Source organism: Stegodyphus dumicola, chromosome 1, assembly GCF_044657685.1.
Source record: "Stegodyphus dumicola isolate Sdum_Otavi_A_Nest chromosome 1, ASM4465768v1".
Lineage (NCBI taxonomy): Eukaryota > Metazoa > Arthropoda > Arachnida > Araneae > Eresidae > Stegodyphus > Stegodyphus dumicola.
This window is the reverse complement of record NC_140768.1, coordinates 139,093,342-139,118,245: the sequence shown is the minus strand read 5'-3', so window position 1 is coordinate 139,118,245 and position 24,904 is coordinate 139,093,342. Positions and strand designations below refer to the sequence as shown.

Sequence of the window (24,904 nt, the reverse complement as noted above, 5' to 3'; positions counted from 1 at the left end):
AATGATTAAAAGTTAAGGAGTGCCTATGGTTCAAACACATCAGAAATATATCTAAGTAGTGAACAGAAATAGGAAAATTGCATAATTGGTTATCATGATGCACACTAGAGGGAGCTACATTAGCTCGAGAAAGTTTAGGGATAGAAAAAATCAAGTTTTGATTTTTTTGAAAGTTTTATGATTTTAAACGTTTTTTGTATTATTTAATTTTATATATATTTTCTCTTTTTCTTTTTTTTTTAATGTTATAATGCATAAATACGAAACTAAAGCAAAAAGCGGAAAGGAAAGATTTTACAGATTAATAGGCTCATTGGCATATGACACTAATCATAGTGAAGTAAAGATTAAATTTTCGTGACGAAATATCCAAGGCATGATGTGATTAAATAGTGAAAAAATTGATAAGAATGCAGAGGTGGCCACTTTTCAGTAATACTGGAGTAGGAGAGTGGTAGAGCAATTACATGGCAGTACGTCCGTCCTTCATGGGCCGGAACTGAGAAGAGAGGGGCGTGTCTACGCCTTTTAGCTGGAGGATAGATGCCGTATTTGCGTCTCATAATGGAGCGAGGTCTTCTGCGAGACAAGCGTCTAGCCGTGGCCTTCGAGATTAGATGTCCTGGTCAGCTGCAGAATCACGTGATTTGACGTCACGTAAGGCGTCTGAACTTTCACCCTTCGCACTGCATTGTGTGGACACTGCAAGCGAAGACTTCTTATTACGTTGATTGCGTGCTGTATTTTTTTATTATTCGTGTCTTTTTATTGCTAAATTTAAGTAATGTTGTTAAGGATATTTTCGTTTTTAAATTGAGATTACTAGTTAACTTATTTGTTAACAAGAATAACGATCGACGTCTATGTAGAGTTGTTATCATCATACCTGCACGATGTTGCGTTCCAGCATGCAAATCCAATTACGATTTCACCAATGAATAAGTATTCAAATTTCAAAAAGATACGGTAAAACGGGATTTATGGATCAAAAAAATTCCAAGGAAAATTTTTATTCCAAGTGATCGCAGCATTGTGTGTGAAAAACATTTTCGAAAAGATGATATTATTCGCTATGATTATTTACCAACAAACGAAGGTACTTTTATTCAGATGTGCAGAGGGCATCCTAAATTAAATAACGATGCTTACCCATGCAGTTTTTCTGGTTGTCCAAAATACTTATCTGAAAGTCCAACCCCTCACAGGATGAGCAGGGAGGAAAAAAGAACTAAGATGGAGAAGCATATTTTTAATGAATTTTTGAGAAAGGACAAAATAGCATCATTTGAGGATTTTTCTTCTATTTTACCGAATAAGTTAAATATTTCAGATACTTCAAATATTATTTTACACAAATCTGCTGCTGGTATTTATATTTTATTGCTCAGTTTTCATCCACATCCTAAAATTGAGAAAAGTATCTTTCTATCGCTTCATATGGATATAGCAGTTTATCTAGGAGATGAAGTTGTTCCAGTTGAAAGTAAAGAAGATAACAACAGCATTCTTTACTGGTCAAACTTACCGAGATATATGTACAAAACATTAACATGTTTGATGATCATGAAACTTGTTTAATGTGTGGAATTCCCTTTTCTAGCAGATTAAAAAAAATAATGAGCACCATTTCAAATATTTGTTTAAACAATTATACTAAAGTTCTTCAAAATAATATGCATACAAAAATCGATGAAAGGAAACTTAAAAAAGTCAAGAATACGTGATGAAAAGATATGAGTATGTAAATGACATTGTTTTATTTTTTAAAAATAGTGTACTAAATATGATGCATTTCAAATATATTTTCAATAATGTATCTTTTACATTTAAATTTATTAATCCTTTTGCTGTTTCCTTATTATTAGATAATACTTCATAATTTTTCAAAATAAATTATCAATTGCGATTAATTATTGCTTCAGCATACTAGTACAACTTGCACAGTATTTGCTAATTAGACAGAAATGATGGTTTGTTCTATGTTTAGTTGTTTTGCGGTTTTAGTTGGCAAATTTATTGATTTTACGCTTTTGTGAAACATTATATGGATGGCTTTTATTTGTAAATATATTATTTATTATGCAGCTACATATAAGTAATAATGTAAATATTATTATAATTATTGCTATAGATAACATATAAATATGTGAAAGTTATTCGTTTTCTGTAATGGTGCAGCAAAATTGTAATTTATTTAATTTAAAAATTGGGGATTTAAATTTTTTCTGTGGCTTTTGAACTGCTATTCATTTTATTAGATAGTAACTTAAATGAATTAAAAATGCATTTGCATAATGTTTGGAAGCTCTGAAATATTTATAGTTTTAAGGAAAAATAATTTTTTATGTCTTTTGATTTGCTAAATTATATTTACTTTTGTTAGTGAATTATTTATATTTCTAAATCTTTTTATTCCTTTCATTCCTCTCCTTCTCAAACTGTAAAGACATTTTTATGTTAATAAATAACAGCCTTTTTATTTACTTATTTCAAAACTTTCTTTTTTGAGTGTATCCTAACAAATTATTACAATACAGTGTACAAAAAAATGCACAAGATAACCTAAAACATGGCATAGAAAATTTCGTTAATATTTCTTAAAAAATAATATTTATTAAGTTATTAATCTTAACTGCAAATGAATATACGACCTTTTATATACGTTTTCCAGTCAAGTCTCTGGAAATTTAATTATTATGCATTATTAAAAACAAAACACTCTAAACATCGAACGAAACGCTCGCTCGGCGTGGTCAAAGCCGATTTTTTTTAAAATGCCGTGCGTTTAAAACGTTACGAACTAGGTGCGCATTACTGAGTGTAAATTAATTTCTTTGGTTAGTTTTTCTGAAATAGTTTTCTTTTTAATTGGTATACATATTTATTTATTCAGTGTTTTATTATAAATCTTTACATAAAGGAAGAATTCATGATTTATTCACCTACAGCCCAAAGCTATTAGAGATACAGATATCAAAACTTAGGAGCTTATTCCTTTTGTACCGAAGATGTCATTTAAGAAGCGATTTTTTAAGATTCCGTGGGCAAAACGTGTTTTTATGCTTTTTCATATAAGGAAGAAACAGATGTACATAAGGTTATTGCTTTAAAATGTATGGAATATGAATACCTAAAAACCAATTTCAAACGTTTTCAAAATTCGGCCCCGAAGGGGGGGGAAACGTGTTCTTCACATATTCCTTCACACATCAGATATCCATAAGACAAACTTATGAATTATTGCTGTAAAATGTAAGGAATACGAATAAATGCTGACATCAACATGTGTGGGGAGGGGGACTGATTGGCATAAAATACAAGTAAGCCTTATTAAAGGTACACACCAGGTATATAAAGCTAGTTAGTATAAAAAAAAACTTAAGGTTTCTATTATTTAATGTTATTAATAATTAAAACCCCAAAATAAAAATGTAGCAGCATGTGGCAATTCAAAAAACTGTGATGAGATTGTTACAATGTTCAGTTAATTTTAAACAATTCTACACATAATAAAATGGCCAGTGCACAACATGTGAATGAACATGGGGTTGAATAATTAGAAAATAAAAAACTTGACAAATATGAAATAGTACAAAATATTGCTTTCTGTTCAAATTTGGGATTGACTCAGTTTCTCCAAAATATATTTATCTACATTAAAACGTTTGGTAATAATCTATTGACTGAATAGTATAAAAGTCAATGAATGATTGATTATATGGACAATATTTGGTATTGTTGAACTTGGGGGGGGGGAAAGGAAGACAGTAATGCAAGGAGGATGAACAAAAATAGACTTACTCATTAATCACAGAATACATCAGCCTATCACGAAGACCTGAGATAAAGGTTCAAAACCCTGTTCTGACCTTCTACATCTGTTCCTGATCATTTTAAGGATCATAGTTGGAATTATCTTATTATTAAAGAGAAGTTCTGAAGAATGAGAGAGAGAGAGAGTATTATATAAATAAGAAAAAAATATCATCGGACACATATAAAACATATACAGGCATTCATTATTTGATGTTCAGATTTTGAGCGTGAAGGTGCATTTGCCCCTCGCTCCCTATTTTAACTTCTCTAATTTTTGTCCTTTATGCTTGATCAGATAGCCTGGCTCAGTAAAAGTAGGCGGCCAGTGCAACATTGATTAAAAATACAGTTATAACCACGTGCAGTGCTGATAAGGACCACGTGTTTCTGAGACTCCTTCTTTATTTTCTTCTTTCTAGGTATTTCTTTCTCCTGATGATGAGGGACCTTCAGCTGCCCTCGAAATCAATTGTTTCACTATACTTACGCTAAATACAAGGTTCTTTTTACGATTTTGATTCACTTACAGGCAGCTGAAAGATGATATTTTAGATCATAAAAATGGACAAAAGGAATTGTGAATAGGTACTAATGACTATTGTTAAAATACAGTGGCTCCCAAAAGTGTTAGTACACTTATGATTTTCATTGAAATAGGACTCTATCCATTAATCAAAAGTAAACTTTCTGAATGAGACTTACAATGTTCAAGATTTATAATCTATTTGTAACAAAATTACATGAAATATTTTTTAAATATAGCAAAAATTCATTTTTAAGAAATTAATAATCAAAAAATGACAAACATTTTATCTCACAAAAGTCTTCGTACACTTCAAAAAAAAATCTTGACATATTAGTAAATGTTTTCATTTTTCGTTAAATTAATATTAGTAGGATATCCTTTAGCATCCACAACAGCTTTCAAACATCTCGGAATAGATTTTACTAGTTTTTTTTGGGTGGAGGGTAATTTCTGTATCAATGTTCACCCATTCTTTCCATCATGGCTGTTTTGAGTTCGCTTTTCATTTTGATATTGTGATTTCGTATTCTAACCTCCAGCTCTTTCCAAATGTGTTCTATGGGATTTAAATCTGTCAACTGAGGTGGTGTTTTCAAAACCTGTGGACAATTATAGAGACACTACTGGCAAACGTTGAGAGCCGTATACTTAGGATCGTTATCATGATTAAAAATAAAGTTGTTTCCAATACCCAAATTTTGGGCTGATAATTTTAAATTGTCTCGTAAATATTTAAATAAAAAGAATGATTCATTATGCCATCAATAAATACCAAATTACCTAGTCCTGATGCTGTCATGCCCCCCCCCCCCACAAGAACACCTCCACCGCCATGCTTAACTGTTCCAACTAAGTTCTTAGAATGAAGTTCCTCATTTTTTCTTCTCCATACAGTTATTCGATCATCGGAACCAAAAATGTTAAATTTGCTTTCGTCAGCAAATAGGACATTATTCCAGTACGTTTCGGGTGTATTTATCATTGATTTTTGCGAATGCTTTCTGTTTGCCTATGCTTTCTGTTTTTCTCACTAACAAAATTATTTTTACGGGTAAGAACGCCCATGTAATCCAGTTTCTCTGAGAACTCGTTGAACAGTTTCAGGTGAAATCAAAGTAGAAAACTTTGCATTAAATTCTGCAGAAACTTTTACAGAACTCAAACGCGGGTTTTTTACAAATTTTCTAAGAATAAATCCCTCATCACGTTTAGTTAACTTTCTCGGTCGACTTTTTCTTACCTTGTTTTCAATCCAATTTTCTTCTTTAAAGCGTTTTATCACATACTGCACTGTAGAATGGGGTAAATTAACTAATTTATTGATATTGCAAATTTATTTAATATTATGATATTGATATTGCAAATTTATTTATGATCAATTTTCGAATGCTGTAATTTCTTTATGACTGCGACTCATTTTTGAATAATAAATAGAATATTATAAAGTAAACAGTAAACAATTAAAGCAAACGATTTTTTAAATGCCAAAAGAATGTAAAAATTAAAAAAAAGCAATTGATTATTCTAATTTTGATTTTATCCAAAAATATTTCAGTGTACGAAGACTTTTGTGAGATTGTTTATCATTTTTTTATTATTAATTTCTTAAAAATAAAGTTTCGCTATATTTTAAAAATATTTCATGTAATTTGGTTACGAATATATTATAAATCTTATTATTAAAATCTCATTCAGAAAGTTTACTTTAAATTAATGGATAGAACCCTATTTCAATGAAAATCATAAGTATACAAAAACTTTTGGGAGCCACTGTATATATTTTTCACTAGATGTGTTAAGTTTCTTCAGTGAAATTATGTGTAAAATTTTTGTGATCCAAAATAATTTTTAGAACTGTATTTTTGTCTTCATTCTGTGAAGTTACTGTAGAAGATTTTGTCAGTTAATTTTTCGTTTTGTATTTGAAAATCTTTTGGGTATTATATTTTTATTAGGTGGAATATCTTTATTAGCAGTTTGGGAAATGTATTTCTTGCGCATTTAACATATCAGCAGCTTCTAGTTGTAGTGGTGCTGATTTTAGAATCTTGTTTAACACATCACATTGTTTGTCAGATTTTAATGAAGCTACTAATTCTAAACATGTTTGTTATAGTTCATTCGGCATTCTTTGGTTCATTCTTTGGAATATGGTAACAGGTAGTTTGGCGACATTTTGGTAAGGCGATAAAAGTTACTAGCTAAGACTTTAGCAGTGTACATGGATAAAGTCAAGAGTGTGCGCAATGCCATTTTTGTGCAATTCTGGGATTTTTTTTAAAGTGAAAATAGGTCGACGTGTACATGGATGATACCGTGTATGTGCAGTTCTTAAAAACGCGGCAAGCAGTGGGCGATTCTGCACTTTCTCTCAATTTCGCACCTAATCTTCGTCATGATTAAACATTTTTGTTCCACAAAAGTTCTAGTATAAGCGTAATTCGGCTAGCAGATTTTTGGAAAAAATGTTGAGTAAAAAAACGCCTTTACTTCGTGAAAACAAAATGGCGTTCAAAACAAAACTAGCAGGTTGCTGTAGCAGAGTTGGTCGCCAAATTTTCGCCAAGTTACCATAATCCAAAGATTAACCGTTCATTTTTTCTGTGTTCCACATCACATTGTTTGTCAGATTTTAATGAATCTACTAATTCTAAATATGTTAGTTCATTCTTTCTGTGTTCCAGCGAGAGGGTCTGCAATTTTTTTTTTTTTTTTTGGCTACTTAATTCAAAATTCATTTTTATCATCTATACTAAGTGGATAATTTATTATGCATTGTAGTTGTAGTATAAGTAGTAATATTTCTAGTGTGCTGATGTAAGTAATGTATTTAATAAGTAGCAGTATTTCCAGTGTATATACTCACCTAACATATCAGGTATTTCTCCCACCTTCTTGGTGTGGTGGTCTGCACACTGGGCGCATATTCCAAAAGTCTGCGGTTCAATTCCTAGCGAAGCCATTGCTAATTTTTCAATCTCTCTTGCTTCCAATGTAAAATTCTAATGTCTGTACAGTGGCGCTCGAACTAAAAGGGTGTTAGATGATTGTCCTCCACACCCAGGATTTGGTGATTAGGTCCCATAAAAACTCCAGTCGTCCTTTAAAAGGGGGAGATAAAATATTTCTCCCACCTTCTTGGCATGCCTTCATGGTGTGATGTGTATCCAGAGGTCCGCGGTTTGATTCCTGGCGAAAGCGTTGAATATTTTTCATCTTGCTTGCTTCCACAAAAATACCCAATATATCTACAAACTGATGAATTAATCTACAACAGCTGCATACATATCAATGAATGCATATATTACACTCGGTGCACTGTATGTGACATGTACAAGTTTTGTTACTTTCATGTATAGTGTATATTTCTGTATTATGTGTTTATGAAACAGACCCATTCTCATTCTGTAATACTTATAAACATAGTGTTTTATTTGTTTTCTGTCTGATTCTTAAATCCCAAATCTTATTTGTTAATTTACCTTTATTTGCTGTAATTAAGCGATTAATCATTTTATCTCTTACAAATTTCATAATACCATATATAGTGTTATCCAATCTCTTAAATTTTTTTTTGCATAAAGGTAAATATATTTTAATGTCCGGTGCATTCGTTCGATGTGCATGTTTGTGTTAACACCACTGTGAAATCTATAACAGTATGCCCAGCTAGATGTATTTTGTAAATAATATGTTTCAAAGTAATTTGTAAATGCAATAGTGTCAGGATCTTAAGTAATTTTATTGCTGCTTCTGTCAGTATATGAAAAGTATGAATGTCTTGTTCTTCTAAGAGAGATCTAATAATTTTATATGTTTTTGCCTGTTTTTCAACATCATTGATTTTTTTAAAATTGTTTCTTCAGGCTCTATCAATATGCCATGCACTAAAAGACGTTTCTGTAGTAAACCCATTTCAGACTCCCAAGCATTAAAAAAAGATTCAGCCATATCAGACATAAATATTTGTGGTTGTATTTGCCCAACGTTTTCTTTAATACATGAAAAAAAAAAAGAAATGATAGCACTGGCTGATCACATCGATTAGAAATTAAAAATGCACACAGGAATCTTTGGTGAAAATAGAAATCATCTATTGTAAGTAAAGTTATGAAATCTGTATGCATTCACCCATGTGTACCATCAATACATATACAAGTCATAACAAAATTTTTTCAGTATCTCTCTTTGTGCTTCTGTCATCATTATCAAAACAAAATCATTTCCTTTTAGAAATGAATATTGTGTACAATATTCACTCATGCTATCTTGATCCCTGGGTTTTATAAAATAAAATACATGGATGTTCAGGATTTTGCATTTGAGGTACCCACGTATCTACACAAACCTAATCATTTTCATGTTTAACAGAATTAGAAGACAAATTGAAAGATTTTTACTGTTATGTAAATCTTGTTTTGCAAGTAAATGAACCCTAAGCCCAGCATCTCATAGAGAATTTCTAATTTCATCTAAAATATTATCCAGAGAAATTTTTGCTGCTATCTTTGATGCAATATTTTTTATTTCATCTGTTGTTAAAAATAAGTGACCTAAATCATTCCAATGGCCGATATGTATTTTCTGATATGACACTACAAATTTGCCATCTGTATGTTCTGTTACTTTTAATGCAGCTGGGCAATATGCATTTATTTTATTGCTACCAAGGATTTTTAAGTGACGCAAACCTTTACTTTCTGATATAAAATTTCCTAAACAGTTGCATTACACCATGTATATTAAATACGCTTACTCCATAAGAAATTTTGTCATCATATTATTTTCAATTTCTGCCTTCCATGCCAAAAAATCATTAAATGAATTAAATTCTAGCTCAGTATGATTCAAATCAACATCATGAACATTATTGAAATGAAATATTATTTATCGCTTTTCAAAATCAGCATAACATACAGGACACACATAATTACTTGTTAGAAGTATGAATTTTATTTTGATGATATTTCCAATTTTGTATGTCACTAAATTTCAGATGTCAGTCCTCACATTTGTAGCTTGGTGTTCGACCACTTTTTAAAGAATCATTAATGTAGTATTATTAGAGTGTAATGTGTTGGTATGCCGTTTCAAACTGCATTTATTTTGGTACGTTTTTAAGCAATCAGAGCATACAAAATTACTCTCAGCCACACTAAAATTATTTGCACAATCAACCGTACTATTAGAACTCTTAGTTTTCAGAGACTCAATTAATGTAGTATTATTGTAATGAAATTTATATACATCGCGTTCAAATTGTATCTATAGTTGAAAGTTTTAAACAATCACGGCAAACAAAATCACTCTGAGCTATACTAAAATCATTTGCACAAGGAACCATATCACTCACAACACAACCAGAATTATCACACTGAATTATCGCTCACGATTACTCCTTCCTAATTTTGATTCAATTTAGAATCAAAAATACCTTCTGAGGAAACAGAAGTACTTGGCCCTGAAAGGGGCAGTTTTTATTGATTTTGTGCAGAAGATATAATAATCGAAGCAAAATAAAAAAAGAGAATTGTATCTGCAATCACACGCTACAATATATAATCTTTGCTACCACAGCAGGGCAAAGAGCAGAGTAAATAATAGTAAATACGAGGCGCCTTCAGGGAAATGACGACATGCGCAGATGTTCAGGGAGGAACCAGGAGGAAACTAGCGTCTGAGGGCCTAGACGCTTGTTTCTGCGAGCTGCAAACGGCAGGGGTATTCTAGCGCTCCTTGCCCATGGAGGTAGGAAGTTCCTCCATGGGATTCCTCTCTTACCTCCCTGTCCTTGCCACGAGAAATCTCGTGGGCTTGACACATGGACCTTATGCCTTATAAGAGATAGACCAACCCAAATGGCTTTTCTCCCTCTTCTGATGTATTTCCGGCTGTCACCTTGATCACATCCGGAGGAGTAGGGACGACTTGCAAAAACTTACAATGGTTGGCTATTGCAGTGTGCATAATTGTCAAGAAAAAGTTGGTTGTAGCGCCTCATTTCACAAATTAGAATATTTAGATATTTTTATTTTTGAAACCAAGATTGATTTTTAAATATTTAGCATATTTATCATTAAATTTATGTTATATTATTTAAAACTTGATATTACAAATATATTAAAATAAATAATATATTTAAAGCAATATATTATTTAAAACTTGATAAATATTTAGCATATTTATCAAGCATAATTAATGCTCCAAATAATTATAAAGCTGTTGCATGCTTTCAGGCCTGGCTATTTTTTTAGCTTTTCTTATGCTGTAAGGAAATTTGTAACTACTTCTTTTAGAAAATAATATTTTAAATCTGAACTAATAGAAAATTTCAAAGAAAGAATTTTCTCTTATAATTTTTATGCTTTTTGTTGGTGTAAATACTAAAATACCTACAAATGAATTTTTTAGAGTTTTTGCTTAAAATTCTAAGTTGTGCTGATTTTTTTTAAGATTATAGGTGAATATTATAGCATAATTTTTATAAAGGAGTTTTTTTTTCAATTATATTTCACAGTACATCATATATTTTTAACACCTTAATAATTTTTATACATTTATTCTAACGTCAAAATTGTAAACTGTAATAACTGATTGTGCTAATATTTTATAGTGGTTATTTTTTAAAATTTAATTCTCGTTCTGCATAAGATTTTTTTATTTACTGTGAATTTAATTTATTAGCCCAAAGGAGCGGTAGAAAAAGAGAAAAGTTTCGAAAAAGTTTCGAAACGGCATTTTGCTCTGTTTCATTATAAACGTCCGTTTCACTTTGCAAATTGTTGCCACCAAATATTATCGCCTTGTATTATATTTAAAGAAATTTAATAATAAATAATCTGCATGAATACATGTATGTTTCTCGCATTGTGAAACGACGATATCTGAATAGTCATCAAATTCTGAACAACGTAATCCTTCACCCGAACAGCCGAATTTCGAATTTGTTTTAATCCATTTCATATTTTGTAAAACTTTTATGAATTTTTGATTAAGAAACTCAACGAGTTTAAAGCGAGCAATGGCAACATTGTACGGGAAATAACATTTTTATCTCCAGAGCGGAATGTAATACTGCTGTTGAATTGAATTTTGCGGGGTTTACGTGCGAAGAACATAATATTCAATAAATAGAGGTAACACATAAAGCGTTAAAAAGTCGCTTTGAGCGTAACATAAAATCTGAGGGCGTCCAGATTTTATTTATTTATTTAGTTTCATTATACAGAGAAAAGTTTATGCTCCAAATTTTATGAATTATTAAAATAAACAATCATCATATGATGTTAATAATTAATAATCATATGATCAAATAAATGATCGTCTCGTAATGTTATAATAATTTTATAAACCACTTCCTGAAAATGCTCATAAAATTTAAAAGTATGTAAGGATTATGTTAATTTTATTAACAGTTAAATTTTAAGTTAAAGTTCCTTTCCTGTCAAATTCTTAACTTCAACTTACTACTTCCGGCCAGAACGTAGTTTTGGAATTTGCTGAATATTTAATGAGAAGGAGTGGTATTTAAACCACGAAGTTACTTACTGAGACAGAATCAGAGTTTCTGAACTACGCGCGTCTGCCTTTTTGGCCGCTCTCTCTCTCAAAGCTGTTTTTACACTCGGCCGTACTCAGGCCCTTGCTCAGCTTCGTAGTAAAATAAGTTAAGGGGCCAACTCTCATTGAACCTTGATAGCTTTGGCTATACTTATTTAGTTAATCTTAGTTTTAGTTTAATTCTTAGTCTTTTAAGTTCAAGTCCGAAGTGCGGGCTTTACTTGTACACTCCCAGGCAGAGTTTTGTTAAATCTTATCGAAATAATAAAGGGTTAGTTACCCTTCTCTCTTGTTGTTTCCTGTCATCGAACTCTAGCGATTATTCGCTTATCAGTTCTTAGGTTCCTCACTTCCAACATTAACTTAGAATTCCAAAGTGAGGTACCTTACAAGTATATATATCAGATCTTGTTTAATTTTGCTTTTTTGTTTCACAGCTTCATGTACTATCATTCTTATTTATTTTTACTTTACTTGTACTCAAAAGTAAGTTCATAAATATTGTATTTAGAGTTTTTACTATTTTACCAAACTAAAGATGTTTATACAAGAATTACGCGTGAAAAGAATGCGCAAAATGCAGTAAAAAGTGCTTTAAAGAGATATATTAAGTCTTATTTGAAAAAACTGTGACTTTCATAATTTCATCACTTATACAACGTATCACATTTAATAATTAAAAACAATTATGTGATACAAATGCCATAAGTTTCAGTCACCTTATAAGAAAGAGACTAACCCAAACGGGTTTTCTCCCTCGTCTGAGGCGTTGCCGGCTGTCACCTTGATCACATCCGGAGGAGTAGGGACGACTTGCAGAAATTTAACAGTGGTTGCCTATTGCAGCGTGTATAATTGTCAAGAAAAAGCTGGTTGTAGCGCCTCATTTCACAAATTAGAATTTCTACATAGTTTTATTTTTGAAATTGACATTGATTTTTAAAAATTTAGCATATTTATCAAGCATAATTAATGTTCCAAATAATTATAAAGTTATTGCATGCTTTCAGGACTGGATATTTTTTTAGCTTTTCTTATGATGTAAGGAAGTTTGTAACTACTTCTTTTAGAAAATAATATTTTAAATCTGAACTAATAGAAAATTTCAAACAAGCAATTTTCTCTTGCAATTTTTACGCTTTTTATTGGTGTAAATAAGAAAAAAATACTAAAATATTTAAAAACGAATTTTTGAAAGTTGTGTTTAAAATTCTAAATTGTGCTGCTTTTTTAAAATTATAGATGAGTAATATAGCACAATTTCTATAAAGGAATTTTATTTCAATCATATTTCATAGTACATCATAGTGATAAACACTTTTGACTTCTTAAAAATATTTATACATTTAATTCTAATATTAAAATTGTATTTAACCGTAATAATTAATTTTGTTTGTATTTTATAGTAATTATTTTTTTAAATTTATTTTTTATTCTGCATAAGATTTTTTTTTATTTACTGTTAATTTAATTTATTAGCATAAAGGGGTGGTAGCCTAGAAAGGCTGTTAGTTTCGAAGCGGCATTTTGCTCTGTTTTACTAAAAATGTCCGTGTCTCCTTGCAAATTGTTGTTACCAAATATTATCGCCCTGTATTATATGTAAAGAAATTAAATAATGAAGAATCTACATGAATACAATGTATGTGTCTCGCACTGTGACAAAAACGACAGTATCTAGAGCCATCAAATTTTGAATAATGTAATCCTCACCCGAACATGGGTATCTGGATGAATCATCCGAATTTCGAATTTTTTTTAATCTATTTCATATTTTGTAAAACTTTAACGAATTTTTGATTAACAAACTCAACGAGTTCAGAGCGAGCACTGTACGGAAAATAACAGTTTTATCTCCAGTGCGGAAATTCTAAAGATATGCTGTTTTCAAATGTATGTGGTTTACGGGCGAAGAACATGATATTCAATAAATATAGGTAATACACAAAACTTTAAAAAAAGGTTCCTTTTGGGCGTAATATAAAATCTGCGTGCTTCTAGATTTTATCTTTTTTTTTCCTTCATTACGCTCAGAAAATTTTATGCTCCCAATTTTTATGAATTATTAAAATAACTAATCCATTTTAATGTTAATAATTTAATGATCATATAATCAAATAAATATGATCGTTTTGTAATGTTATTATAGTTTGGAAAATCACTGCCTGAAAATGTTCATTAAATTTTAAAAAAATTTATCAGATCTTGTTTAATTTTACCTTATTTATTTGAAAGCATGGTGTACTATCAATCTTATTTAATTTTACTTCATTTTTACTCAAAATTAAGTTCATAAATTTTGTGCTTAGAGTTTTTACCGTTTTACCAAAGTAAAGATGTTTGTACAAGAATTACGCGTGAAAAAAATGGGCGAAATGCAGTAAAAAGTGCCTTAATGAGATATATTAAATCCTATTTGGAAAAAACTGTGGCTTTTATAATCTCATCACTATACAACGTATCACATTTAATAATGAAAAAGAGTTATGTGATACAAACGCTATAGGTTTCAGTGTTAAAGTAAACCAGATCGTCCGTACTCTTTCTTGCCGACATGTCGGTGACGCGCTCCCCGCCCACTGAATTAGTCTATCTCTTATAAGGTCCATGGTTTCAGTGTTAAAGTAAAGCAGATCGTCCCTACTCTTGCCGACATGTGGGTGACGCGCGCTCCGCCCACTGGGTTAGTCTATCTCTTATAAGGTCATGAATGAGCATTAAACAATAACAACATATTTTATTTTTACTGATATATTTTAAATCGTGATTTGTAAGTTAATATATTTCTTACGGAGGTGTTCTTTTTTTGTTAGGTGGAGGGAGAAGAAAAGACTGTAGTGTTTTAATGAAGAAAATAAATAAAACAATTTCAGTAATGTTTATTGAACCAGTTAGTATTATGTGATTGTCAATGATTGAGTAATGTTAAACTACATTGTACGTAAGGAAACTTACTTATCTTTATGTTATAGTTTTTATTTTAACATAAGCTGAAATTTAATTTTATTTTCTGAATCATTAGTCAGGCCAATATTCTGTGATAAGTAAGTCAGACCTTTGATAAGATAAGTCAGGCCTGTGATAAATAACATACAAATTTTCATACAAAATTATTTCTCTTACCATATTATAAAGAGCTCATTAAAATTTATTATTTTATACAAATTATAGATAATGTAGCATGTATCAGTTAAAGATTTATCAAAGCCTACTCATTCATTACCTGCGATAACAAACACGTCTGAGAGATATTGTCACATTAGCGAGCATGACTATCCATTGCTGCTTAATTCAATAATTTAATAATATACTGAGAAATGCTGGGGTCTTTGAGAAGTGCGCATCTTAGGAAATGTACATGGTTTACATTACAGTTGTTTATTAGTTGAAAATAAAAAATGAATTCTTAGATGTTCATATGAAAGAATTCTGTTTTAATTACAACGTTTGACATTTAAAAAAAGTAAATTAATAGTATGCAGTTATCTTTTTATTATGCATATATACCTTTATATCTATATCTATTTATCTATCTATATATATATATATATATATTACTGTTTATTTCTAATGTACTATTATAAATGTCAGTCTAAAAATTGAGATACTATTATCAGGGTAATTAATCTCTTATACATTAAACATTTTGATACTCTCTGATCATCTGCACTCACAGCTTCAACGTTTGCTAAAATTGCAAGAATATACGCAAGATAATAACTACAATAGCAAACTATGAATATGCATACCACACACATAGCTTTGCATGCTTTATAATTAATTCTCATTTCTGAATAGTACACTGTTGAACGAAAAATATGTTAATAATCGACCATATGCATGTTTTTTGTCTCCTAAAATTTCTTGTTTCTTATAAAATGCTAATTTGAATTACTATTTGTAAACAGAGCAGTAGATTTGAACAATAAACTAACCAAGGAAATATTTTGTCAATTTTCATAGCTCTGTAGATAGTCAGAAAGTATCAAATGTTTTAATAATTTTAAATGATCTTTCATACTTTTGTATAAATTGTTCTATTCTATTAATTCACAATTTTATTATTGTGTTATCAAACATTCTGCAGGAATTTCAACTGGATAGGATGTTATTTCCATGCAGAAAAGAATTTGATATTCAAGCTTGAAAAGATTTATCTGAAGGATTTCTTTGAAGGTCAGTTTCTTGTTTCTAATAAGTCAAACTGGTTTTAGTTAATTCTACAATAATTTAATTTTCGATGAAGTCTAAAATTTATTTATTATAAGTGAAATGTGTTCTAAATTAACTTCTGCTTGTTTTTGAAATTTTTCATGATGTTCATTCTTTGACTTTTTTAAAAAAATTTACTAACTCATGTTCATGCACATAATTTTGACCCTTAAACATTGTAAAATTTAAAAAAAAAACGCATTTCACATAAAAATGTGGTTGTAGCAGTAAATTTTCTGTTACACTTAATCGTATCTATAAACACTAATATTTTTGTTTATTACGTGCTCCGCCCTTAGGCACTACACGGTAAGGAAGGGATGCCCCGTGGAGGTCTTTTTAAGGGAAACTGGCTCGTATCCACGTTACACATGGGGAAAAGCACGAAAACGCCCATGCAGGCAGCAACCTCACTTTTCAATAATCTATTATTTTGTGTATTTCATTTAAAACTAACATCTGGTATTTGACTTGATTTTCAAGCTGTTACATGGTGTAATAACGTAATATAATGATTAAAACTTACTATGAAAAATGTCAGATTAAATAATGTATTCTTTGAGAGAAATTTATTCATAATGTGTTTAGTAAGTGTGTCTCATCTCTTAAAATTGCTTAAGTAAATTTTCTATGCTTGCATTTAGAAATTTTGACTGTAGCAGTGTAAATTTTGTTTCAGTTATTATAACATCCAAGGAAAAAATTCATACATAGCTATGTATTTAAAATTAGTTAATTAAATTCCCTAAGATAGACGGACGTTTTAGTGTTCTCGAAATCGATAGACTTTAAGCCCCATTAAGGTTACTTTTGAACTTAATTTAAAATCTTCATTGACATCTCCAATAATCGTTATTTGGAATACCGTTTTAACTCAGATATTGCATAGAAAATTAAAAATAGTGGACAACAATGCAAGTACTATTTATTATCTATCTGCAAAATATGGCAAGTCATGTAAGACAGAGATTTGTATGGTCAAATCCGTGTTTCAATTAACGGAAATGCATGCGCAATCTTCTCATTTTCACTTCAATTTTGAATTCTGTATATACAACACAAGAAATCTTTATTAGTTCATGCAGTGTTATGCATCACTATTCGTAGACAATTGTTGTTGTTATGTTTATTATAATCCTGTTTACAATAATGGTTGGAGTGCCAAAATCATCCTACTTTGTAAACAAAACTCAAATCTTCATCTTTGCACACTAATCCACCTAGTGTTTAAAGCACTGAAATGTTGCTCATAGTAGAACATCTTCATCTACTCCTATTGTAGAGTCATTAGGTTAACTGGGAAAGCCGGAAAGATGAAAAATTAGTAACCGCCTTCGCCGGGAATCGAAACACGGACCTCTTGAATACAGGCTCAGTGTGCTGACCACTACACCACGAAGGCACGCTAGGAAGGCGGGAGAAATACCTTATATACTTCCCCTTTTAAAGGGCGACTGGGGTTTTTAGGGGACCCAATCTCCAAATCCTGGGTGAAGAGAATCATCATCCACCACCTTTTTTGGTTCGGGCGCCACTGTAGAGACATTAGGATATTTTTGAAAGCAAGAGAGATGAAAAAATGACAATTTTTTGCTTAAGTTTAATTATGAATTATGTTTACACATAGTAATTGTGAGTATTTTTTATTTTAGGTGTTGTGAAAGGCAATGGCAACGATGCAGTTTGTCATTCAAGTTCTTATACATGATATGTTTTACATGGTGAAAAATGAATAATTTTACACGAAATTAACGAAAATGTGATAAAATGAATTAATAAAAATTATTTTAAATTTTTAAAAAGTGTGTTTTGTCTGCATTTAATCATAAGACAGTGCCATAAATTTCTGAATATGTTTAATTTTCATGCAAATAAATAGCTTTAAAAAATTTGTCATGTCAATAGTTGATGGAGGATTTAGCATTATTATAAATATTTGTTATAACAGATTTAGTTGAACTACTTTTTCAAAGTCTCTTTGCAGATGAAATCACAAAGGTAAAATACTTTCTGTATTGCATATTAAGTAATTTTGTCTGGTAAATTAACAATACTCATATACTAAAGGTGAAAGGCTACTTAAATCTGCCTTAAAAATACAAATTTTCAGACATTTAAAAAAATTGGTATACATGGAAATTTCTCAAATTGCCACATATACGAAACTGGAAAATGTTATATATGAAATATTTCTTAAATGAAATGTAAATATTTTCACGATTTGTTGACTATAATTCACTGCATTTATGTTATAGTTACAGATTAAGGTAGTAGTGCTTTTCTCACTGTGATATAAATCCACGTATTTTGATTTCTTTCTCTCTCTAGTGAAAAATTAACTAAACATTCTTGTAGGCATTGCGAGTTGAATACAGCTCATCTCAAAATAAAATGAATTAATAAATTTATTGGAAATTTTACACAGCATATATTAAGCAGAAAGAATAAACTGAATATACTTACAAGTATTAATAATTGGTAGAGTTGATTTCAGAATAAAATGCCTTAATGGCATCATGGTAAACATACAGTAGATCTTCTTTTAATTGCGTTTCTTGAGTCTTTCGGTTTTGCATAAAATGCAAATTTAAATTTTTGACATTGATATTGATGATTGTCATATAAATGACAATTATTGTTTTATTTTGCTTTGAAACGAATGGTACTGGATGAGATAACCTTTAACATGTGCAAGATTTTACAAAGATTTTACAACGGTGCGCTTATCCCGCGAGCAACATCCTCAGGATATCCCAAGGATGTTTTTCTGTTATGTGGGTTCTACGTGAATTATTTATCAGTGGGCTTATTTCCATTCATCATATTTCTATGTGAGCTTTTTTATGTGTGAGCATATTTCCCAGTTTTTTTCCATGTGAGCTTTTTTAAAATCTTGCACATTTATGACATTGAAACTAGGTTAATTTGATGCTGATTTCAACTGGAAAATTTTATTTTATTGGATTTAACATAAACTAATACCAATGAACCATATTAAACTTTGATCCCTTTTGAGTAACTGGTAAAATCTGAGCCCTTTCAATTTTTTCTTAATATGTGAAGAGAAAGAATTTTAGAAGAATTTCTTGAGTTACCTTTCTAATGATGCTGAGAATTGTTACTGTCAAGAACATAATTTTTACAACTGAATATTAAATATATCAAAAGGCCTGCAGCATTTTCATGTTACAAAAGTACTCATTCATATTTATTTATTCTGTGCTAGGAATTGATTTAATTTAAAAAATAAAATTTCCTTTTAACAATTTCCCAACAATCTCACCAAAAAACTAAAACGTGCTTACATCCATTAAAGAAAGATGATTTATTTAATTTGTAAAGCTTATTAAATGGTTAACTTTATTATTGAATTTTGAATTGAAGAATTCAGTTTTGGGCTACTGGATGTGTAAAAATGATGGAAAGATCTTTAATATCTTAAAAATAAAAGCAAAATATTCTCTTATAAAATTTTGTATTAATAATTCATTTTAAGTCCCTTGCTCATTTTAGATATATGTACAAATTATTAAATAAAATGACATTCAAATTAAAGAAAATAAGTTGCATAAATATTCTCAACATTTCTTATTTTTCCATAGTAACCATAGGAGGAGGACCTGACACTAGGTCATTACGCCTTCACACAATTTCACTGGAATGTTAAGAAGATTCCTGGGGATGTGACATTAAGCAGTCGGGAGTATGTATTTAGGAGGTTAAAGGGATATTCCGGGATATAGTAACTAATATTTCAAATCCTGATAACATACCATATGCTGTCGGTGGGATCTAGTTAGGACGTCCTAAGGATATACTGGGATGTGGCATTAAGCACTCGGGAGGATGAGTTTAGGAGAAAACTGGGATATTACGGGATGTCCTGAGAATGTATTAAGTAGAACTTTAAATCACAATAACATCGCGTACGCTGTCTATGGGACTAGATAGGATGTTCTGAGGATATAATAACTTGTGTCTAGGAGGTTAGTGGGACATCCAGGGATATGCTTAGGATGTAGTAAGTAGAAGTTCAGATCACGATAACATCCCGTACGCTGTCTATGGAACTTAGGATGTTCTGAGGATATACTAGGATGTGACATTAGGCATTCAAGAGGTTCGGAGGATTTTCCGGGATGTCTTGAGGATGTGCGCTTATCCCGCGAGCAACATCCTCAGGATATCCCAAGGATGTTTTTCTGTTATGTGGGTTCTACGTGAATTATTTATCAGTGGGCTTATTTCCATTGAGCATATTTCTATGTGAGCTTTTTTATGTGTGAGCATATTTCCCAGTTTTTTCCATGTGAGCTTTTTTCTATGGGGCATATTACTGTGTGGGCCTTTTCCTGTGAGCATTTATACTTGTAAGCATTACTCCTGCAGGCTTTTTTCTAGAACCCAGCTCTCCACATATTATCAGGAATATATTTTACATCCAATTTTTAAATATGAAATATTTTATCTCTACCCACAGTGCCATCCATCAGTAGAACTGTATCAAGACAAAATAAGCAATCACACGTCAAAATCCACTGTTAATTTCCTGGAAAAAATGAAACAGGAAACGTATATCGAGGCCATTAACATTCACTCTTATCCCCACTAAATCTCCTAATGTATCGTCGACCTAATTTTGCGCTTTTGGACTTTTGGAAAATAAATTGTACAAAAGTCTACCTACAACTTTCTTTAGTCAAACTTTTCAAGAGTCAACCTTTTAAGTTAAGCTTTACAAGAGGAATGGGAAACAAAACTCTTCCGATACTAAAAAAGGCTTTATTGTCTTTGAAATTACGGTATAGAAACATAGTAAAGATTAAGGGTTATCAAATGCAAAATATAAAATACAAAATGTTTAGGTAAAAAATTTCTGTAAATACGAAGGTAATTGTCTAAAAAATAGGCGAACATCCTCTGTATTTTCTGTAGTTTAATTCTGAATTGCTATTTGAATCACCCTTTGCCAGTAGAACATTTTCAAATTATTAATAACACTTTCTTAAAGATTCTTATGGTTGCACTACACTAATACACCAGTGCAACTTTCACATTTTGCAAGAAATCTGTCATTTGCAGATAGACGGTACAGTAATCCATAAAATGAAAAATGTTGCGGTTCGTCTCCTCATAGTTTTGCCTATTTACTTGAGCCATTATGTAAAAATGTCTGTAATCATCTGTGCGTTCTTGTTTTTTTTTTTTTTTTTTTTTTTTTTAGATATTTTAATGGCAGAGTCTTAACATGTTTGAAGCACCTTAGGTTTTGAGGCTTTCCTATAACTAAAGGAGTTATTTTTTCCATACTATCAGCATTTGCACGAATTAAAACACTGTGACATTCTTAGCTTCATAACACTGGCCGCTTCTGAAAGCTTGGATTTTTGTGGGCATAATTTTAAAGAAAACATCACTTTCATCAACAATGCAAATGCGCTTAAATTCTTGAACCATTCTTTAACCGACTCAGCAAGAATGTTTTTTGATTCTCTATTATTATATGATATGAGATTCCATACCGCAGTTGAAATTTATGCCCAGCCAACCAGTTGAAATGCAAGCTTCCTTCGCATTCAATCGAAGTGCTATTTCTATTGACTTCTCGATTAACATAGGGATATTCACTAGGTATTGGATGCATGACACTGAATGAAAAATTTTATCAAAAATGGCTCGGACTCAAGAATCTTTCCATCTTGAACACATAATTATGTTGAAGCGGACTGCGCACAAATTTCAGCTCTTTGTTCAATTTTATTTTTGTGTCATAAACAACCGTTTATAATGTTGTCACAGGAATATCCAATTTCTTTGCTAATTCATCTTTCGTCAAACCAGTATTTTTATTAAATTCTTTTAAGATTGGAGTTTTATGTTTTAACGAGAATGCCTTTCAATTTCGTAATATTTTATATCAATTAATTCTGCTTCATATAGTTTACTTAACACAGCGTTCTGTTCAGAAGAGAAAAAACATATCTATTTTTCTTTCAAATTATCCCCCTCCATTCATGAACTTGTTTTCAACTCCTATACCAAATTGTTCAGTCTCATGTATTTGTTTCCTTCTCCTATTCTCATTTCTGGAAAAAATACTTAAATGGTGAGACTGCGAAATGTAAAAACAATGAATCAAGTCAAGTAAAAATAACGTATAAAAAATAGGACTGAATCGTGACCAAGATGAAGCAAAGTGTAAATGTAAAAGATGACTAAATGAGAAACGTATGAACGATGCTGCACTGTAAACAGTTTAGAATATTCATTGAAACTGCATTAAATTCAGGTTCTTTGAATAAGTTTTTTTATTAGAAATGTGAGGCTATTTCAACAGTTCCAAGATAAAGAAATTTCTTTAATAAATGCTGTATCCTTCAACGTAAAGTAATTATATGATGCAGTAGATATTCATAAAAAGTTTTAATATTTCGCAAACTTTCCCAAGTTCAACATACAATAGTTTACCAATAGTTAATGAAATATTGTAATCTATACTATTAAAATCGGTGCGCGTCTGTTTTTCTGTTTGTTTGTGGCATCATCTTCTCCAGAACGGCGGGGAGCTGAGGTTGGAGTGAGGTATTCCCCGAATTCCAAAACTTTGCCCATTTCGATCATTCTCATCTTCGTACGACTTTAATCAGACGAGATACTAATTAAGCACCCTGAAAACGCAAATTTTCGCACACAGTTTTCCGAGTGGCAACAGTCTCGCACGCTGGAGGTAAAAATGTACTTTATTTTGAAAAGTGTTGCCACTGCTCGCTTTGAAATCGTAGAGTTTGTTAATGAAAAACTTGCAAGTTTTATAAAATATGAAATACAAATAGCACTGACAATCATTAAATACTATATTATTATTATATAAGGCCATGTTCTGACGTTGCAGAAAGCACGCGATTTCATGTGACGTCACTGCATTTTCTTAATTTTAGTGTTTTAAATAAATAGCTGCTGTTGGACACTTTTATGTTTAAGATTAAAATAATTGACACGGTATGCCATTGCCACGTTAATTCTTTTATTGATATTGAGAAAAAGTTGTTATTATCCCAAACGGGCGTTAGATCCAAACAGCATTTTATTTCAAAACGGCATTTTGCGTCGTTTCACTTTCCGCGTTCGTTCATTTTTAAAACTGTTGCCACCAAATATTATCCCCATGTATTATATTTACAGAAACTAAATAATGAAGAATCTGCATGAATGCATAAATTTTTCTTGCATTGTTAAAAACAACGGAGCCTAGAGCCTTTAAATTTTGAATAACGTAGTCCTCCACCCGAACATGTGCACCTGGCAGCCCGGATTTTGTGTTTCGAATTTTATGTTTCATATTTCGTAAAATGTTAAGGAATTTTTTATTAGCAAACTCAACCACTTAAAAGCGAGCAGTGGCAACACTGTGTACGGATTAAAACATTGTTATCTCCATATCGGAAATTCTAAAGCTATATTGTTTTTAAATATTTTGTGATTCTACTATTCAAATAAATTTTATGTGGCTTAAGTGCGAAGAACATGACATTTACTTAATAATTTTAACACAAAAAAGTTACTAATAGAAAAACGGAAAAAGAGCTTTGCAAGGCATTTTACTAAGAAAACTGTGCATTGATATGATAAGCTGAGAAACGAGTGAAAAAAAAAGTAGAAAAATGTATGCCAACACGTAACCGGGAATTGTAAACACTCGCTACTTTTAAAATGTTTGTAATTTTGCTGTTGAGTTATATAAGGCGGAAATGTGAAGAAAATAATGCTTAATGATAAAGTTAAAAAGACAAAAAGAAATTGGTTAGCAGGAGTGAGTGCAACAGCAGAGTATACTAGACTACGAGCTCGGCGAGAACGCGGAAAAGCCTAAACAAATCATGGCAGCCGTTAAAATCTGAGCCCTTGCAGACCTTTTTGTTTTATTTTTATTTTTTTTTTTTAAGGAGCTAGGATTTTACGATTAAAATATTTAAAGAAAAATTGAAACAAAGTTAATAGCTATGCCATTGTTCTGATAAGAAATGAAAATGTTTTGCTGGGAAATATGGAAATGAAATCTGATCAAAATCTGTGCCTAAATGCTCTTCCTGAAAATTGCATTCTTAAAATAAAACTTTAACATGAAATTTAAATGTTATCCAAATAAAATTCATTTACCTAATGTTGAATAACATTAGTTTATTTCAAACAAAAATTTAGATATTCGAGCACTTAATGAAAGACAAATATTAAGAAATATATTATGAAATTATCCAAGGAAAAATAAATTTAAATAATTTTCACAAAATTACAAGAAATAATTCTGCAAGAAAAGTGCGTACTGTTTTACTTAACCAACCCGATGTAGTTGCATATTAAAATAATTTAAACAAAGTTGTCTCTGGTCTCAGGCCGATAATATACGTGATTAAAAGATAAGGCAAACACCCAAAGGTTAGTAGATGTAGATATATGTGGGGGATACAATAAGAATATATCGTATGTTTGAGTATTAACGAATTTTGATAACGAAACGAGATATTCATCCATACCCTGTGCACGTGGACACATTCGAAAGAGATGCATTCAGAAGCATAAATAGCAAAAAGAAGATTATCGTTCGGTAGTAAGCATATTCCTCACTTTTTGAGACTTGAACGCGACTTCAAATCAGTAACTGCACTTGCTCTGTCCCTTCAATTAGAACTTTAACTGTGAAGTAAGTGCATTTTATTTCCCTATGGCGTCTTGCTTAAATGTGTGTCTTTATGCTTATCTAATTTATATGCACATATAGGTACGTAAACCCTG

The 24,904-nt window shown here is 30.9% G+C and overlaps 1 protein-coding gene and 1 long non-coding RNA gene across 5 annotated transcripts in view; both read left to right on the top strand.

The window, feature by feature from the left end:
• LOC118201884 (uncharacterized) overlaps positions 1–17,916 on the top strand; it is a 52,868-nt gene extending 34,952 nt beyond the window's left edge. For all 3 annotated transcript variants that reach the window (XR_004760323.2, XR_004760325.2, XR_004760324.2), the window contains exons 3-4: positions 15,990–16,078; positions 17,767–17,916. This is a non-coding gene — a long non-coding RNA (uncharacterized LOC118201884). The remainder of the gene's footprint in view (positions 1–15,989; positions 16,079–17,766) is intronic.
• A 6,746-nt stretch (positions 17,917–24,662) lies between these two features.
• The window catches only part of LOC118205845 (uncharacterized), a 93,309-nt gene continuing 93,067 nt past the window's right edge, over positions 24,663–24,904 (top strand). The window contains exon 1 of one of the 2 annotated variants that reach the window (XM_085821368.1): positions 24,663–24,812. The gene's annotated coding sequence lies outside the window, so the exon portion shown is untranslated. The remainder of the gene's footprint in view (positions 24,813–24,904) is intronic. The other variant, XM_085821360.1, reaches the window with a different exon arrangement.